Source organism: Sorex fumeus, unplaced genomic scaffold (genome assembly GCF_029834395.1).
Source record: "Sorex fumeus unplaced genomic scaffold, SorFum_2.1 ptg000043l, whole genome shotgun sequence".
NCBI classification, from domain to species: Eukaryota; Metazoa; Chordata; class Mammalia; order Eulipotyphla; family Soricidae; genus Sorex; species Sorex fumeus.
The window spans coordinates 1,267,978-1,286,405 of NW_026606100.1; the positions used below are offsets into that span (position 1 = coordinate 1,267,978).

The following is an 18,428-nucleotide window of genomic DNA, read 5'->3' on the forward strand; positions in this document are numbered from 1 at the left end:
TTTGTGGAAGGTAATTGCAACATTAATACCCTAACAAAAGCATACTAGTGGGGTAATTGGATGGGGATGCCACTTCCTTTAGCAGGGGCATTACAGTCATACCAAAGATAATGGGAAATAAATATATATATGAATATCATCAAGACATACAGGATATTACAGTGACATAGTTCTTGAATCACATGCCCTCTTGAGAAGAAAATGACTTATAATCTGCCCCCAAAGCAAAGATTCTTAGTTACTTAGAACTAATACGTGCAGAGTATAATGATTTATATATATGTATATATATACATATTTATGTCATATATCACTGTATCACTGTATCACTGTTCATCACTGTTTACTAGAGCAGGCACCAGTAATGTCTCCATTCATCCCAGCCCTGAGATTTTAGCAGCCTCTCCCCATTCGTCTTTCCCAACGGTGCCATATTGGAGGTTCTTTCAGGGGAATGAGAGTCATTATCGTTACTGTTTTTGGCATATCGAATATGCCACAGGAAGCTTGCCTGGCTCTGCCTTGTAGGCGGGATACTCTCAGTACCTTGCCAGCTCTCTGAGAGGGAAGAAGATGCTCCAGGAAATACTGAAATAAATTGTTTTATTTATATATATGTATATATGTATATATATAATTTAGAAGATAAATATATTAAATTGTTTTTAAGTTAAGTAAGTATGCTTCAGCTATGTAGCTTTTATCATTGTTCAAAATACAGGCCATATCCTACAAGGTAGCTTTCTTATGAACTGCGTGGCTTTAATCTCTATAATTATGCTAGGTCCTATTTCTATAAGAAATAGAAATCGGAGTTATATATAACCTAATGCTTTTATATTTAAGGATTCATATTTCTCCATTTACTTTTTATTTAGCATTCAGCATTGAAGGATTCCTTCTAGATTTGATGTTTCAATTAATGATCAATTCGAATGAAAAATCTGAATGTTGAAAAAATATTGAAGACAGAGAACTTCTATGGAACATCCAAAGTTTAAACTATAAATTGTATGATGATATTTTGTACACTAACGAGGGAGAAGCTGAGATATATAATCTTTGACAAATGTTCTGAGTGCATGAAGTAGAGCAAGGACAACGTTTTCAACAAATGGTGTTGAGTAAGCTGTAGAGGTCAAATGCAAATTAAAAAGAAAGAAAGAGAGAAACAACTGATGGTATCTCATGTCATTCACAAAATTTAGTTCAAAGTGGACTAAAATGCTGACATTAGAGCAGAATTCATAAAATATATTTCATTAAAACACCGGTAAAACTGGCAGTCATGCCCACAAATTGCCTCTGGCACCATAAAAGGTCATTTAACGGCCATGATACAGAGACTCACAAATAAATCTCTTAGAAGAGAGCAACATGAGAGCAATACCACACAGAGAAGCCACACTTCAGGACCCCCAAGTCACCATCCAGTTAAAAAGAAATTAAACAACTTCAGCTGTATCACTGTCACTGTCCTCCCATTGTTTATCAATTTGCTCCAGTGGGCCCAGTAATGTCTCCATTTTGAGACTTATTGTTACTGTGTTTGGCATACTGAATACATCACAGGTAGCTTGCCAGGCTTTGCTATGCAGGCAAGATACTCTCGGTAGCTTGCCGGTCTCTCCAAGAGGGGCAGAGGAATCGAACCTGGCTCGGCTGGGCTGGCTGCATGCAAGGCAAACGCACTACCGCTGTGCTACTGCTCCAGCTATATCACTGTATTTAAAATTTTAGAATTTCTGGAGTGCGGGGCCGTGAATACTCTACACCACTGATTTACCAGGACAAAGATTTAATGGCTCCAGAGTATGATAAAATAATCTTCATGCACTTTCCTCTAAAGAAGCTTTTATAGATTATTTTCAGCAAAGAAACCATAACAAACAATACAAAATAAATTATTTAGGTCATGTTTTGGGATCAGGGTGGAAACACTTGAAATATGGTGGTGGGATGATGTAATGATGGTGGGATTGGTATTGAAATATTAAATGTAATAAATTATTGTGAACAAATTTTTTAAAATAATTTTTTAAAAAAATTGTTTAGCTTGTTTAGCTTAATGTAAGGTAAAAAAAAAGGTAAAGGCCCTCCCGTTGATCGTCGATTTACTCGAGCGGGCCCAGTAACGTCTCCATTGGAGACTTTGTTGTTACTGTGTTTGGCATATCGAATACTCTCGGTAGCTTGCCGGGCTCTCTGAGAGGGGCGGAGGAATCGAACTCGGGTCAGCCATGTTGGCCGCTTGTAAGGCGAATGCCCTACCAGTTGTGCTATCACTCCAGCCCAAGAAAAGAAAAAAACAATCACCTTTAGCTGACATGGTTTAATGTTTTTAAAACAATAAGTTTGTGACTATATCATATATTTTTCAACAAAACCATTAGAGAAAAAAAATCAGAGAAAAATAATCAACTATTTTTACAAAGTCCAATTCATAAATTTATATTGTAAAAGTTACACATCAATCATAAATTGTGCCATCAAAAATAAAAATACAAAAAATTTAAAAACCTTCTCCAAAATCTGCCTTTATATGTAACTTTTTTAAAACTCGTGACTACGGGACAAAACTTTGGCTTGTATTCTTTAGTAATCCTATATTATGTGTCACTGTAATATAAAGCAAAATGATATTAAAATATTGTGGAAAGCTCTTTTCTTCTCTTAAAAGGCAAAGATTAAAATATCAGATGAGTTTATAATAATTTATGAAAACAAAAAAATTAATTTCCTTTCAGCATTTACCAATTTTCATGAATCAGAATTCAAATTGAAAACAAGAAAACACTTTTTAATCAGTATATTTAAATTCTTTAATGTCATTTTATTGAAGTTTAATGCAAAATACACAAATGTTTTAAACAAAAGTATTACACTTGGATATGAATGAAGTGTATTTTATGTACATTCCACCTTAATTTCATGAATTTATATATGAATTGATGGCAACTGCCTTGTTCATTATGCCATAACAATATTTTGCCCTGATAGATATTTTGCAAAATGAATTTTGAATAAGGAAAATAAATATATTTTTGACATTAAAGGCATAGGTCATAATCTCAATTAAATGTGGATCTTGTTCAAGAGCTGGAGTGATAGCACAGCGGTAGGGCGTTTGCCTTGCACGCAGCCAACATGGCCGACCCGAGTTCGATTCCTCCGCCTCTCTCGGAGAGCCCGGCAAGCTACTGAGAGTATCTCGCCCACACGGCAGAGCCTGGCAAGCCACCCGTGATGTATTCGATATGCCAGACACAGTAACAACAAAGTCTCCAATGGAGATGTTACTGGGCCCGCTCGAGCAAATCGATGAACAACGGGAGGGCCTTTACTTACTTTTACTTACTTGTTCAAGGCATATATAAATTCAATGTTTGGATGAGTGCTGCATATTTTTTCCTTTACTTCGTTTCATAATAATTTTTACATATTAAAGCTTAATAATAGCACATGCTGGGGCTAGAACGATAGTATAGCAGGTAGGGTGTTTGCCTTGCATGAGGACAATCCGGGTTTGATTCCCAGCATCCCATATGGTCCCCTGAGCAGTTTCAGGAGTAATTCCTGAGTGCAAAGCCAGAAGTAAGCCCTGTGCATTGCTGGGTATGACCCAAAAGTCCAAAAAATGAAATAAGCTCTTCCTCTTCATCCCCCAAGCTGAGCTGGTCTTCTGCCCCCCAAGCCAGGTCAGTTTATCCGCGGCTTCTAAAACCCAGGACTTAGATTTCTCCCTGCAAGCCCCCTAGGTGTCCTCTCGGACCTTGGGAGACAAGGCAGCTCTGAGTCTCTGCCTCTGCTCTTTTTTATTATTATTATTTTTTCTTTAAAATCGTGCCTTTGGGGCTGGAGTGATAGCACAGTGGGTAGGGTGTTTGCCTTGCACGTGGCCAACCTGGGTTCGATTCCCAGCATCCCATATGGTTCCCTGTGCACCGCCAGGAGGAACTCCTGAGTGCAGAGACAGGAGTAACCTCTCTGAATCACCAGTTGTGACCCAAAAAGCAAAAAATAAATAAATTAATAAAAGAAAAGAAAAGAAAACTGTGCCTTATTCTTAAGCCATATAAAATGCATATATAGAAAATATTCAAATTTAACATGCATATTTATTTTATAAACAAATTTTATAAACATTTCATAATTTTATTTATAAAAATTTTATAAATAAATTTTATATTTATATTTATGCATAGGGGCTGGAGCAATAGCACAGCAGTAGGGCGTTTGCCTTGCACACAGCCAATATGGCCGACCCGAGTTTGATTCCTCCGCCCCTTCTCCAGGAGTCTGGCAAGCTATGAAGAGTATCTCGCCCACACGGCAAAGTCTGGCAAGCTACCAATGGCGTATTCGATATGCCAAACACAGTAATAAGTGTCACAGTGGAGACATTACTGGGCCCGCTCGAGCAAATTGATGAACAACGGGAGGACCGAGATTTATGCATTATTAAATATTAATACTTAAATATGCATATTTATTAATCACATAAAATGCATATGTAGGAAACTTCTCTATTTAGAAGCTGTTGGCCTACACTCAGCATCACACAGATAAAAATAGACGAATTTCAACACGGATCTCAATACCTTCATATTTTAAAAATCACAAGTTTGAAACTGACAAGATTCTGACAAGATTCAAGTACACAAGTTTTAAACTGACAAGATTCAAGTTGTGAGTTTTCATATATAGCTTTAACTTGTATTAAATGCATGTTTATTTACAATGTGAATAGGAGAATAAGGGGCTATTAGGCCATTTTCTCATGTGAAACACTGCAAAATATGTACATAAGTACAACCTAATATAGGCAAAGGTAAGTCATTTTCTTGGTTCAACGCAATTGAGTGTAGGTTCAAGAGCAGACAGCCAGCCTGTTGCTAGCACCAAGGCCCCGGCCAGGACCAGGGGTCTGTCCACTGTGGGGCTGTTGCTAAGGAGGCCCTGGGCCCAGACCAGCCTCCAGCTGGTCCCAGCCTCTGGATTTCATTTCCAGATTCCTCCCAAGGTCAGATCCAGGGCCTGCCACCGTCGTCAGAATGAGTCACCAGCAGGCTGCAAGCCAGGCCAGTCCCGATGAAACGTGCACCAAGGGTGGAGGGGGCAGGACAGCCCCGATGGAGTGAGCTCCAAGGGCTGTCTGCCGCTTGCGCTCTGCCCTCACCTCCGGTGCTGCTGTGCCCAGGGTGGTCCCGCTCATAGAGATGGTCCTTCCCCTCCTAGGAGCAGAAGGCAGGAGCACTCGTGTTCCCGCTGCTGCTGCTCGCTGTAGTAATGACTTTTCTTCTTGACTTTCCCGGGAGGGTCGGGCCGCTCCCTGGAGGGGCTTCTGGGGCGTGAGGAGCTGCGGCTCCAAGAGGCAGGCTGGGGGCTTCCGTGGGGGGCACTTGCAGTCCTTGGCCTTGCAGTAGCTCCGCACTTTGGAGGCCTTGTAGGGGGCACCCTGGTGTGCCTACTTTGGCGGAGAGTCGCCACGGATCCATGTGCGGCTTTGTGACTTGGGTCCACCAGATGTGGAGCCACTCTCACTTTTCCTCTTCTTTGAGAACTGGATCACGACGGGGACCTGGAATAGCTCTGCTTGCAACTCTGGCTGCGACTACGGCTCCCGGGGCCCTTGGGCAAGCCATTCACCGGGCTCTCTTGGCGCCCTCTGCTTTCCTCTTGATGCTCTTTGAGAGCGGGGATGCCTTGCTCCCTTTGCCCTCTCTTTGGGTGATTCCACCAGCTTTGGGGCAGGGGAGAAGCCCGCGTGTGGTCTGGAAGCTGCGCGCCAGTAGGCAGCAGGCCCTTGGCTTGAGCCTTGGCTTCCTCCATGACCTGCTTTTTCTTCTCAACTTCACCTTCCAGGAGCGCCAGATCAACCTTTGCTCGAGTATAAAGCTGCAGGATTTTAAAGAAGATTTCCTAAATTTCTTCTTTATTTGCTCCAAACAGAAGAAACCAATGGGAACGATTGGGCAAAGGGATCTCCAGGGTCCATGCCGCCAGGTAGATGCAGGCAAAGGCAATGTTCTCAGGCTGGAACCTCACGAGGATGCCAGTGTGAAGGCTGACATTCATATCATTCCTGAAAGTAAAGGACAGGAGACTTGCATGTCCACCACTCCGGGAGCCCTGTCTGCATCACCTACACGGTCGCTAGTTCTCTAAGTGGCTACTGTCAGGACCTAGGACTAGCCAGGCCTGCAAATCTCTAGAGTTATTGAGAAACTTTCTGGGTACTTTTTATGAATACAGGGCAGGAAAATATGAAAACTGTTGAAAAAATTAAAAAGCTGGCTGAATGTCAAACAACATGTGTTGGTATGAAAGAGAACCGACTTTAACTTTACTTTTCCTTCTCCTTTTTGGCCTGCTCTCATGCAAAGCACAATGCCTCTTTAACCTTTACCTATATTAGGCTGTACTTATGTACAGGAATGATGCTGTCTACCGTGATTAAAAGGTACCAGATCAGAGAAACCTAAAGGTTCAATCTCCACAGTACAGAGAAATGTGCAAACTCAATGAGCCGGCTGAGCAAAGAATCCGGGAGACCTTCTCTGAGAAGCGGCATCCACTGGTGTTCCTTCCCGAGGTGATTCCAGCAGCCTGGCCCTTCTTCACGAGGGAGTCCACCCTTGGAAAAGAGGACAGAGACGCTCTTGGGTGCATGGAAACGTCACACAGAGGAAGGCTCAATAACCAAAGGGAAGTCCTCTTCTCAGGCTTATCAAAGAGTCATTCCAAACTGTCCCATTGCAACAAGGAGTCCTCAAAGGCATGACATCTGGACCAGGTGTTGGTTACACTCACACTCAAACACTGGAAGGTACATAACAATTATCTTGTGAGGGTGCTTCACGTGGACACAGAAACCCAATTCCTTGACCCAACTCATCTCTCAGATTTGATGATCTGATTCTTTAGGTTAACACAATCTTGATCTAGCAGCAGAGATACAGGTTTCCTTTTTTCCCGCAGACGTCAGAGGTAGTGGAAGAGGACTTCTTTACTTGATAGGGGTTTTGAAAAACATTTGTGAATTTTGTTTTAGTTCTCTCAAACTTCCAGATTAGCTCCAAATTTCAGTAAAGGAAGCTTCATGATGTAACAGTCATTTCTAGACGTTTCTCAACCTTATTCTGATGTGTAAAAATTTTTGTACACAATTGCAGACAATTGGCCAGTGTTCATTTTTTATGATTCTTGAAGCTCCTTTTATAATCATTGATATACTTTCAAAAATTACATACACCTTTTACTTTAAAATGTGCGTGCATGCACTGATGAATTAATACTTCATAATCATTCTCTAATCCTTTCTGAAATTACCATCATCACAAGGTATGAAATTCATAGTCACAAACAGCTACTCTGGCAAGTAAGTTGCAGCTTCCTTTTAGCTCTATTTCTCTGAAAATAAATATATAAATAAATTATTTTAAGATGTGTTTTGGAGGTTAACTTCTTATTTATGAGGAAAGAGAAGAGTGCATTGTAGTTTGTCTGGTTCAATTTCAAGAGCTCTCCCCCCAAAAACATCTGTTAGGGGTGTTGGAGTGAGAGGAAAATAAGTATGTCCCCATAAATCAAAGAACTACTTGTGACTTTATCTCTATGATTTTACTGAATTTTTTCTTCATTCATATATCCTTCTATGTAAGTGTTCTCCTTAACTACTATTCTTTTTTCAAAATTCACCCAGTGAAATAACATAAATAACATTTTGTAAAAGAAACCGCATATTAAGGAAAAAGTTTAAAATCGGTTTTTATATGCTATGAGTATATTTGAGATTTCTAAAGCTTGTTCAAGATATTGTTTGATACATTTTCTTCAATTGAATGTAATTTCAAAGGGCCCATTAAATCATTAAATTTCTATGGTTTAGTATTAATAGGATTTAATTATGTTCGTTTAAATTTTTAAAAGATGGCTTTAAAACTCTTGGTACATAATATAATTTACTGATTAAAAGTAATAATTTAACTAGGTTTTGTGAAGGAAAGCATAAATTTAAACGCATCATTCTTGTAGTTTCCTCGCACTAGGCTGTAATTGTAGCTGCTTACTCTCTAGAAGAATTCTTCTAGCTTGATATAAATGTGGTAAAAAATAACTATGCTGCCACATAGAAAACAATAAATATGCACATGGAGATCAAGAGATCAACATAAAGGTCAAAACAGCATATCTATCTATCTATCTATCTAATTGCACATACAGGTAAAACAAATGTAATAAAGGAACATTGCTCAAGGTTAGGAACACTTATTTGGAAGAAAGAGCATTTCAGAGCTTATGAAAAAAATCCAAAGTCTACAGTTTAAAAATTGGAGGGCAAAAGGAAAAGGGAAAACGGCCATTGTGAAATCATTGAAATCTTACACGAATGATAAGTGCAGAAGAAAAATGTAAGTCCCTAAGCATTTGAACTGATTTATAACCTTAAAAAAGGATGAAAGTTTTAAGGTCATTATAGATCTTCTAAAGGAAAATCAAGGTAACCCAGAGATAGCAGAGGTAATTTATCAAAACTTCTGTGTTTCTAAAAAAGAAACCTCTGTGCTTATAAAAAGAAAAGACAGAAACACAAAAAGAACACAGTATAGTTTTGAGGCACAGAGATAAATAAATAATGTATCAATCATATCTATATTAAAATGGTTCTCAGCTAAGAAGGAAATAAGTTTTATCAATGAAAATGTAAAAAATAAACAAATCATAAAAAATATTAGTATGTGCAACCACCAAATTATTCACACAGAATAGAACTGATGGTTAGACAAACAAGTGTCTTAATATTTATATACACTATTACATTTTTTCTCATTACGATTTTTATAATAACCTAGTTGGCTTCTTGTTTCATGGAATAAAATACAAAATCCTCACCTGTTGTACCATATACTCCTGATGTCCTTATGTATACCAATGCCTATGTTTAGCACTATTCATATCAGAAGCATGGTACTCACTACAGAGCCCTTATTCCTAACCTCATCTGAGTTAAATCAATCTTCCCTCGTTCAAGAAAACTGAGACACTTTCTTGGTCACTCCCAGTTCTTTTGTTATCATCAGACAAGCATCAATTCCACTGTAACTACAGTATTTCTTACAATCCCAAACTGATCACTTATACCTCACCCTGGTCATCCGTATATTACCACCTTATTTCAAGCATCAACTCCAGTGTAACTATAGCAATTCTTGCAATCCCAAACTGATCACTTACACCTAATCCTGGTCATCCTTATATTACCGCATTATTTTCTTTGTAGAATATATTAATATCTATATATAGCATGATTATTTGTTTTATCATTTGTTAACTGTCTACCTTCCATCTTCAGAAGATAATCTCCATAATTGTGGCAGTTTTATATCTTTTATACACTGTTGGAACTCTAATGTCTGAAATAGACATTGGTCCTAGGAAGTACTTGAAATATTAACTGAATTAACAAATGACAATATTTCTTAGTACCAACATCCTTAGGTATATATTAAAATCTAAAATATAAACTATGTTAACCTAGAAGAAATAATCCTTAAAAAGTAATTAAGTTCTAAATACTACCCCACACACCCAACCTCAAATTTGTTGCAGTGAAAATAACAGAAGTACCATAACTCTATTTTCACATCATCAGCTCATTTCAGTTGGTAGAAAACAACAGTAAATAAGAAACATTGCTTGCAGGACTCCAATCAATTAGTTAATTAATTAGTAGTTGCAATATATAACATTTAGTAAAAGGGTCATTTCATCACTATATGTATTTATAAGTAACACTGAGAAAAGAGATAAGGAATAAGATGAAAGGAGTTTTAATGGTTTTAAAAAGAATTTTCTTTATTTGCTACTCCATATAATATTCATAAGAATATCATTTATTGAGAAAATTACTATACAGTCTCTATATAATAGTTGTCCTTTGATTTCTTAAGCATCCCTGAGAGGTAACACCATGGTGACTATTTTTAATATAATAAAATTGAAACTCAGAAAGGTCAATTTGCTGCCCACGTTACATAGCTTGTAGGTAGTGGAGCAGGGATTTAAGTATCACTTATCTACTTTGCACATATTTAACCAACATTTCTCTGTACTGAATGTCACCCACAATACATGTTTCAAAAAAATTTTATGGGTCTTACTGGAGAATCACATCACTATCTTTTTGTTTGGTCATTTATGACACAAAAATCCATGAACTCACCCCTTACTTGTAGTCATTTGTACAAACCAGTTATTTCCTATAATACAGACATTTTGTCAGAACCAAGTGGCCAAGGCTTCTTTTCACTCTTGTCTTTATTTTCTATCTGAGAATATAATTCTTTGAAGCAAGATTTGTTTTCATTTTGGAATTAAAAAGAAACAAATCAGGGGCTAGAGTGATAGTACAGTGGGTAGGTAGGGCATTTGCCTTGCATGCGGCCAACCCGAGTTCGAATCCCAGCATTCCATATGGTCCCCTGAACACTGCCAGGAGTAATTCCTGAGTGCAAAACCAGGAGAAACTCCTATGCATTGCTGGATGTGACCCAAAAAAGAAAAAACAAACAAACAAAAAGAAACAAATCAGAGATTATAATAACTAGAAATAAGTCTAAATACAATGAAGAGTAAGACCAAAATTGATACCTAAGGGCATACATAGTTAACTATGAATTTGTTAAGATACATTGAATATCTGCAGCAAAAAATATACTGAATGATTCTGAAGACAGTACTCAGTTCAGTTGTTTCTGAGAAATGAAACAAAATGCATGGCTTTCGGTGCTCCAGAATCATGACAAGTTTTCTATTGAAGCCAGGAATATATGGACCTCTGAATCCTCACTATCTTCCTAAATAGCATCTAATCAATCAGCAATCATTTTCATGAGAAATAAAATCAATTTGTTGTAATTTTGGATATGGAAACAAATCCTCATCACTCTCTCTTTTTTATATATGATATGATATATATGATATATGATATGTATGATTTAATATGATATTATATTATGCTCTGTGGCAATGATAAAAAGTATACTATAAAATAAAATGAATAAAATATATAATACAAAGAATAAGGAAAAATTAAGAATCATTTTTAGAAAAAAGTATAACTTGTATTATTAAAGGTCTGCATGGAGAAATGAGCAAAGCATGGGCAGTCAAGATGCATAAAAGAGTTCTAAATGTTCTGGTGTTCTTTTAAAAATATACTTTTTGAGCAATAAAAGGGGCTATTTCTAGTGGTAGATTTAGAACTTAACATAAAGATGGAGTTTGGGAAGGCAGAAATAGGAAGAGAAGCCAATCAAATGCCAATGACTGATGTCAGCTTAGTAACATCTAGTAACTTAGATCCCAGTCACAACAGTAATAAGTAAGTAAAGTAAAGGCCCTCCCGTTGATCATCGATTTGCTCGAGCGGGCCCAGTAACGTCTCCATTGGAGACTTTTGTTGTTACTGTGTCTGGCATATCGAATACTCTCGGTAGCTTGCCGGGCTCTCCGAGAGGGGCGGAGGAATCGAACTCGGGTCGGCCATGTTGGCTGCGTGCAAGGCAAATGCCTGAAGTGTATTTATTGTGCAACTCAGATTATTAGAATTTTTGAGGTAATAAACACAGAGAGTGAGGAAAGTGAGAAGGTGACTAAAAGTAGAAAGTGAGTAAAAGTGGAGAGTGGAAGCTAACCTATCTATCATCATAATTAACAGGTGACTGATTTTTTGTGTTCACTTCATTACTTTTTCACAAAAGTTATATAAAGCTGATCTTAAACCATAGATCTTCCATTTTTAGAATATGAATATAGAGACATTAGGTAAATTCTACAGAATCCATCTAAGATGTGTGGTAAAGTGCTTGATAAAGATTCAGACTTCTCAAATGTGCTGATACTCTAACAGGGGAGTCTGTGCCTTGGTATAAGTGATTTTTCTCCCACTTGAGATTTTGAGATGCACTGTACTAATATTAAACCATTTAATATTTTGTTCCACAGATTTATTGCAATATAACTGGTGCACAACATTTATAAGATTAAGGTGTACCAGTACTGATTTGATAGAACTATAAATCACAAAATGGTTAGCACCGTAAACCACTACACATATTTTATATCTGATGTAATCTGAAATGCAATGTCTCAATGGTGAAGGACCTGGAAGACCTTAGGAGACCTAAAAATAAGAACTGTTTTGATAAGAGATAATAGGATTATTACCATGTCTATGGACTTGGGGACATTAGAAGTTTTTCCAGTTGAAGATAATGAATGAATAGTGGATATAAAATGAAAAGACAGAACCTGATAAAGCATGAAGTCACTGAGAAAATAAACTGCGCATATACATAATGCATTAGTAAATGAACTCTCCAGAACATAAAGATTGCTATTCACTCATAAGAATGGAGGGGGGGGGGAATAATACACAGCGCTAGAAAAATGGAGCTGCTAGAAAAAATTAACTGCCACAATGCCAAGTTCAGAATTTAATTGAGTTTAATAGTCTGTCATCAAAGCCTACTGTAAAATTAAAAAAAAAAACAAGAGAATGTCTAGAGTGAGCTTCCCTAAAAATGACTAGCACTTGAAAATTTATAAAAATATTACTAATCTTGTAATCTGTTCATTGAATTTCTAGTAGAAAGGAGCAACAGAAAAAATGTAAAAGAAAATGTTCTATAGGATTGTCATGAGTAGTGGCAAATAGGGATAATATTTTGTTAAATTTAACTATAAATGGAAAGAATAGGGAGAAGTGACAGTAAGCAAAGTTGCATGGCTCCAGTAACACCACTCACATATACCATAATACATGTGGTGTCACTTGTGAAGTGACATCACTCTTTTCTTCAGAGAAGATCATGATTAGAGAATTGTCATTTATCACGCTTCATTATACCACCTAAATGAAATGCTAAAATCAGTCCTTGGTCCCAGTGGTCTAACTTTGCACAGTCCAGTAGAGAGAAAAGTAGATAAAAATGTAAGTGAGCATTTCAGGTCATTTAGATCAGTGATTCCAAAGTGAAGTAAAAGAGACATGGAGAAGCTGATTCAGTTCAACAAAATCACTTTACACTTGCTCAACTAGGATAGCATCAATTGTTTTAATAATAAAAGCAGAATTCTGAGAGGTGTGACAGAATCTACACAATAAAGAAATGATCAACTAAAACAAGCAGATATTATGATTTTTCAAATAGGGCATATCATAAAGAAATATAAGTATTTCAAGATAGAAGAATGTGGAAAGGAAATTTGTTTTGGAATTTTAAAGTCTTATATTTTTCCAGGGTGAGATAACTTTTCATGATGTGGTTCAGGGGGATGCAAGGAGACAGGCCAATTATTTTAGGCAGCAACTGCACTATCTATTATCATAAAAGTGATCACTTGAGCAATGCATTTAGTTGTTTGAAGTCTCCGTGTTCTCACATGAAAAATGAGAAGAATAGCCATTTTATTACTATCCTGTATGTTACTACAAATATTAAATGAGGGCTTTCTCTCTAGAGGGAAAAATATTCATGACTTCCACTTTTACTTTCCATTCCTTATAAGCAAGATAATTATCCAAACTCTGTTTCAAGAGCCTTCTAAAACTAACAAAAGCAATTTACTGACATCATGTAACAGTTTTGGCTATCATACATGCCACAGTTTTTCTACAATAACTGTTTTTTTAAGCAGAACACTTGTGCACTATTCTCCAGTCCTCTGACCCATCTGCCATCATATTTTAAAAAGAATTCTCAAGAGACTGTGTCCCTTCAATTACTGTTACCTCAAATGACTCTTTCATGACTGTCTCTGTTCACCATGGCTTGGTAAAGACATTAACCTTCTGTCCAAAGGAAAATCAAATAATTCTCATTCACCTCACTGTGTTGACTGTGTGACAGGTTTTCATTAGTAATAGATTTATTTATCATTTGTGGGGAGTATACATAGGTACAAATGGCTTCTGTCAGGGCATACACCTGCTGGCTCTGTGCTTAGGGTCACTCCTAATGGGGCTCATAGGACCAAACTTGGTATGGGGGATCGAACCCAGGTCAACCATGTGCAAGGCAAGTACTTACTTGCTGTACTATCTCTATTGCCCTCATAAATACTCATCCAGCACAGGACTGATTAAATTACAGTAACCTGTCACTAAAAATTAAAATTCTGAGAAAATTGTGGTTTATTTCTGAATTGATAGGAACCCATAATAGTCATTCCATCTGTGTGTTCTCTCAGCTATGAAGAATGTGTTTGCAGAGTCACAGAAGCAGTATTCAGAGTAGGAAAGTCAGCAAAGAGAGGACCTAAATGTTGTAATTAACTTGCAAGGACCTCAATTTACAGAAAACATCTCAAAGGTCTATCCCAGCCAGGCACATTCCACCTAAAACTTTCTAGTCTAACCTCTCCTGGATTGGGTCTAATTTAATCTATTGAGTAACACATTTTATATGAAGGCATGACACTGTGTGTTTGTGTGTGCGTGTCTGTGTTTGTGAGAGAGAGAAAGTGAGAAAGAGAATTCAAGATGACCAGTACGTAGAACCCTGGAAAATTAATCACTGAAAAAATTTTCAGACATTTAGAATGTCCAGAAAGCTATTCTCTGATATTTGTTAAGGATTAACCAACCGCTTCATCTATTTTTTTTTAATATTTTTTCTGGAGGGGAGGCAACATCCAGCAGTGTTCACGGGTTACTCTGGCCTCTGAAGTTGGGAATTACAGCTAGAAGAGATCGGGGAATCAAAATGGGATGCTGGGGATTGAACCCACATCAGCCATGTGAAAGGCAAGTGTTCTACCCACTGTACTATCACCCTGGCCCCACCGATCTCTTTTAAATCAGAATGTTAGACAAAATCAAAGTCTGAGAACATATCTGTTGGCTATAGTTACACTTAAGAATTATTGGGGGCAGGGGATATCTAAAAAGGTTTGAGCACGTGAATCTAGCACCAAATTGTCCTCTGGCAACATCATACATAGTGGTCCCGAAAACTATTTGGCTCGGACAGCATCATTTCAACAGGTAAGAATCGAACCAATTCATTTTAGACCAAAATGTTAGACAGAACCAGAGCTTTAGACTATATGTTTTGGCCAGGGTTATACTTTAGAATCCAACCCAGGTGGCTGCTTATCAATAGGTTCTGTTCTCAGGCCCCAAGCACTGCTTGGGAGACTCCAGCTTCCCTGGAAATTAATTATTTGGGAAAGTTAAAATTAATCTTACCATGATTATTTAGTTATTGTTTATTTGTTATTTGAAATATTCTGGATATTGACTGTTGATGTACCAGGAGATTCTACTCTGAAGCCAGATTTTATAGTTTTTAACCTAGGTGCCATAATAGGCTATTAATTCAGAGCAAATTAGGATGCACGAAGAAAAAATATGGATGTTTATGTCTCATACTCAGATGATTAGTTATAACTGCCTTTATGGATTCTGGAAATTAGACAACCACTTGCCCATAGCTTTATTAACTCTCTCTGTGATGACTCTCTATTACCTGAGTTTGGATTCCGTATGCTCAGGATTATAATTAGAATACTCAATCCTCCTTATTCCCTAGCACCACAACTAAAAGAGCAAACAACCATATCCCATTTGATCTTAGATTGTTTTAGAAAAGAGTTCAAGTGTTCCAGGTCGAATCTATTCAAGACTCACATACATATAATGTTATGAATAAACCTAATTGAACTCAAGCTTCTACATGAACAAAAGCTCACAATTTTTTAAAAAAATATGGCTACAATGTCCCTACCAAAAACAGAAAATCCAATCACTGCAGGTAACTTTTTTCTTAAGTTCTATCAAATGACTTCTCTCCATTCCTCTCACACGCTGTGGAATCACTTGCCTTAGAGTTCACCTAAAATGCATTACACTCATTTCCAGGGCACTGTTCTTCTCTTATATGCCATACCACAAAATGAAAAAAATAAATAAAAATAAAGGCCCTCCCGTTGATCATCGATTTGCTCGAGCGGGCCCAGTAACGTCTCCATTGGAGACTTTGTTGTTACTGTGTTTGGCATATCGAATACGTCATGGGGAGCTTGCCAGGCTCTGCCGTGCAGGCAAGATACTCTCGGTAGCTTGCCGGCTCTCCAAGAGGTGCGGAGGAATCGAACTCAGGTCGGCCATGTTGGCTGCGTGCAAGGCAAACGCCCTACCGCTGTGCTATCGCTCCACAAAATGAAAAAAATATTTTAATTAATGAACCCTTTGTTATTAGGACACCTTTTAAAGCCTTTCCATTTATTAATGATACTGTTTCCTGGCACAGGTGTTATGAGTATAGTTGTTCCATCATTGTTGGTGATACGCATGGGGGGGTCACTCAATCATCATAGTACTTTCTAAGTTCAACAAATTTCTATACAGTGTCCATATTCTATATGAAACCTCAATTTCTAATGCAGCGTGCTGCATAATTATTAATCAGGATATTGCTTTTTAAAATGACTATTACAGATCCCCAGGCTAGTTACCCCCTTATAACTTACATGCTCTCTAACTTTAGTATTATTACTGCTATTTTCATTATTCTTTGAATTCTTGGGACCTCTAATAAAATAAACATATCACATTCATTACCTATAGTATTCCTTAAAGTGTAATTCCTCTTCATACCTAATTTAGATTTTGTTGTTCACATTATAATTACTTTCATGTAGTAGGTTGTGATACCCTTACTTTCACCCACCTCCATTGTCAAATTCCAAATGGTTCTGCATATCTCCTATGTCCAAGTTAAACATGCTATATATTTAAAAACAAATATGCTGAAACCCTTATTTTAAATTTAGAACCACATCCCTCTGGTATGTTCTAAGAACTGACTTCCTTAGGGTTTTACTAATTACTCTACTCTCGTCCATGGTTTCTTGTTTCAATCCTTTCCTCAATGTTCACATCTTCAATACACCACATTCTTAGTTAATTCTTCCTTACCCTCCCACCAATAATCCAACTAAATATACTTCTTCTCTAAAGGAATTCTTTCAATCTTTCCTCCAGATCCAGGGACTGAATGCTATGAAATTCTCTTCAAGAATTCTTCACACACTCTGCATCACTTGTCTTCTCTTTTCTCTTAGATCCACTCAAGTCCAAATTAAATTTCACACTTCTGGAAGAAATTCTAGTCAAGTCACTTCTTGGTAATAAGAGTTTTCTATGAGGGTTGGAGAGATAGTACAGGGTTAAGGTACTGCTTTGCATGCGCTTATAGCACATCAGGTAGGGTGTTTGCCTTGGATGCTGCCAACCTGTGTCTTATTCCTCTGTCCCTCTCGGAGAGCCCAGCAAGCTACTGAGAGTATCCCACCCGCAAGGCAGAGCCCGGCAAACTCCCTGTGGTGTATTCAATATGCCAAAAAGAGTAATAGCAAGTCTCACAATGGAGATGTTACTGGTGCCTGGTCAAGCAAATCTATGAACAATGGGAGGACAGTGCTACCAGTGCTACCAGGCTTGTTCAAACTCAGGAATCAAATATTGACCCTCCAAGCACTGTCAGGTGTGATTCCTGAACATAGAACAGAAGTAATCAGGGAGAAAATCTTGGGGTGGCCCCCCAATACAAATAACTCCCCTCCCTCAAAAATGAAAAACTCCAAACATTGAACATGTTGGTGAAGGTGTGATGTTGGAATCACGTATCTTGAAAAGTATAATAGTATTATAATTCCTAGTACCCCAAATTGGCAAAATAAATAATCTATGGATTAAGGATAAATTCAACTTCTCTTTTAATCTTTCAGAAGCATGTGTCTTGATTCAGTCATTTTGTTTTTGACCCACTTTTCTTAATCCTCACCCTTCTAGGGATTTAGAACTCCCTGGTTACTCAAACAGCTCACTGGTTGCCTTCGCATATATCTCCTTGATGCTTTTTCTGTTTCCTAAATTCCCAAGAATGCATATCTTAAAATTAAGTCCTTCAATCTTTGGTTTTTCTACATATACATATAGCCATCAGTAAATTCATATAGATATAAACACACACAATAATTCTACATTTAGACTGTCAACTTTTTATCTCCAATCTTTACTTTTCCACCAAGATAAGACTTAAGATCCAAAACTTTTAGTCGGACAGTTACTATAAAATATCTGGTGGAAAAAATGTGCAGTTCTTCAGGAACAAACCTCTAAATCAACTATTTTCTTTTATTATTGCAGACATAAAATTAATTATGCTACCAACGTTAGTTTCAGATTAGACTTTGAATACAGCCTCTCCAAAAAACAACAAACATCATGATTGGATCATCTTTGTCCACCAGACTGTTTACTTGTATTTACTGTGTAGCTAATATTAACAATATAAATTCCTTATTGGAATAAGTCACAAAATATATTATCTCTTAGGGACATGAAAGTAAATTAC

General features: G+C 37.3%; 1 protein-coding gene and 1 pseudogene across 7 annotated transcripts in view; both read right to left on the bottom strand.

The window, feature by feature from the left end:
• The window catches only part of NRG3 (neuregulin 3), a 1,132,961-nt gene that overhangs the window by 730,350 nt on the left and 384,183 nt on the right, over window positions 1-18,428 (bottom strand). The window lies entirely within an intron of this gene.
• On the bottom strand, window positions 5,212-6,087 carry LOC130029499 (cyclin-L2-like; annotated as a pseudogene).